Consider the following 2,929-nt stretch of genomic DNA (forward strand, 5'->3'; position numbering starts at 1 on the left):
TGAGTGTTTTATTTTTTTGACTACATAGATAGACTATCAAGTTTTACACTTTAAACTTAATGTTTTATAGTATATTTTATGCCCTGTTGCTTCTATGCTTTGAAAGTGTCATAGGTTGACCAGAATGACCTGTTGGTTATACACATTGAAAGTGTCATAGGTTGAATGACCTGTTGCTTCTATGCTTTGAAAGTGTCATAGGTGACCAGAATGACCTGTTGCCTCTATGCTTTGAAAGTGTCATAGGTGACCAGAATGACCTGTTGCCTCTATGCTTTGAAAGTGTCATAGGTGACCAGAATGACCTGTTTCCTCTATGCTTTGAGAGTGTCATAGGTGACCAGAATGACCTGTTGGTTATACACATTGAAAGTGTCATAGGTGACCAGAATGACCTGTTGGTTATACACATTGAAAGTGTCATAGGTTGAATGACCTGTTGTTTCTATGCTTTGAAAGTGTCATAGGTGACCAGAATGACCTGTTGCCTCTATGCTTTGAAAGTGTCATAGGTGACCAGAATGACCTGTTGGTTATACACATTGAAAGTGTCATAGGTTGAATGACCTGTTGCTTCTATGCTTTGAAAGTGTCATAGGTGACCAGAATGACCTGTTGCCTCTATGCTTTGAAAGTGTCATAGGTTGACCAGAATGACCTGTTCCCTCTATGCTTTGAAAGTGTCGTAGGTTGACCAGAATGACCTGTTGCCTCTGTGCTTTGAAAGTGTCGTAGGTTGACCAGAATGACCTGTTCCCTCTATGCTTTGAAAGTGTCATATGTTGACCAGAATGACCTGTTGGTTATATGCATTGAAAGTGTCATCTGTCAACCAAATTACCTATTGGTTATTAACCTTAAAAGCATCACAATTATAGGTTGTCCAGAATGACCTTATGATTATGCACATTGAAAGCATTTTAGTTATATGTCAACCAGTTGTTTTGACCTTTCAGTGAAATATGCACAAAGACATACTATATGTACTTTCTTATAAGTCTGGTCCAATATAAGGAATGAGCAGCTCAGGGTCTATGTTGTTTGTTCCACTGATTGCTCCTAACAAAACTCCATAAACCTAAATCTGCTGGCATATTATGCAATGGCAGATCTAGGTTTATGCAGTTTGCATTTGGACCTAACCTGTGAGTACATACTGTAGTCTGCACAAAATATTGTATCACGGTGAATGCATCTTCTATTTATGACTTTGCTAAGTCATCTTGTTTTTGTTTTAACCATGTATAATGCTTGCATACCAATCTACCTATCTATGCATAATGCTTGCATATCACTCTACCTATTTTTCAGAATAATATCTCTTGTGACATTTCAGTCTTCAGGTCATTTTGTACTATGAACTCTACCTAACAAACTCTGGTTTCAAGAACACACTAATAATAAGAGCAGAAGTTCAAAAGGACACAATTTCTCCATTTGGTGTTGCCATGTTTTATGTATTTTGATACAGGGAACACCTGGCTATCCCATATAACAGTCATTAAAGCAAGCTCCATCCTATAGTTACCCACCTACTAAGACAGACAATACATACAAATAGACCATGTTAGTGGGTACAAATCTCTTTTTGCTTGTCTTAAGAATAATTAAAAAAATGCTTTATGGAATTTCAAGAAAATTGATTGAAGATGATATATGGAGGAAATTTTTAGATTCTGGACCTATTTAACTCACCTGGCATTAAGCAAGGGAGCTTATGGTATGGCACTGCATCCATTGTTCATCGTGCATTGTCAGCTGTCCATAGTCCACCTATTGGTAATTGCATGTTGACAGTATATCAGATCTGGAAAATTGGTTTATATCTTCAAAATCTTGGAGTTTGAAAATGAGTGAGATCCAGGCAAATGAATGAGATGATTTTGCATCTTTTTGGCTTACCATGAAACAACTCTAGCTCTAGAAGTTATATTTCTGATCTGATTTTGATCAAACTTGGAACATATGCCTATATCATTAAGATCTTAGATGAGTTCAATAATGTGTGATCCATGCATACTAATGAGGTGAATTTAAATCTGATTGGCTTAGTTTTGTTACCACTCTGAAGACTGCAGTTTCCATCCAGTTTTGATCAAACTTGGAATATGTGCTTTTATTTTATGCTAGACCATGAATTTCTGGATTTTCCAAGTGAAATAAATGTGATAATTCAATGGTGTGAAACAAGATATTTTCATTGCTAACAATATAACAAAGAAATTTGAAAAATACTGTTTTTCACAACTTGATGAAATATGTTATTCACATATTTCAATCAAATATCCTCTCTTTATCATTAAGATCAATGACATGTTCAGTAATGAGTGAGATCCATGCATATTAATGAGATAATCTTGATTGACTCATCTTGTTACCACTTTGGAGGCAATAATTTTATCAGGCTTTGAATACATGCTTGTAAGAAGATGTCAGACAAGTTTGATTATGATTGAGATCTACTCAAATTAATGAAGTGATTTTCATCTGATTGGCTGACCTTGTTGCCATTCAGAAGGCCATATGACTATATTTCTTATCCTGTTTATTTAAAACTTTGTCAATGGGCCTACATCATCAAGATCTTTCATGACTTCAATTATAGGCAAGTGACTATGCCTTAAGAAAGAATTTTTATCATGATATAATAAAGGAGGTAAAATCAACACGATATTTGGGAGAAAGATTACATAGATTGTGTTCTTACAATTATGCATAAGCCCGCTTTGTGAAATGATCATCTGTTATGTAAACCAGGTAGTATTGCTTTGAATTAGTATGGTCACAATAGTAGCTATAGTATACAATTGGTAGGACAATTGACTTGCCTCTACTAAAAATTAACTATTCCACCACTGTAAAAGGTGAATGAGGAAGTATAGGCAGGCAAATAGTTTTTGGCATCTTCATATGACTTCTTTCACAGCTT

Source organism: Sinohyriopsis cumingii, chromosome 2 (genome assembly GCF_028554795.1).
Source record: "Sinohyriopsis cumingii isolate HCF-2022 chromosome 2, ASM2855479v2, whole genome shotgun sequence".
NCBI lineage: Eukaryota > Metazoa > Mollusca > Bivalvia > Unionida > Unionidae > Sinohyriopsis > Sinohyriopsis cumingii.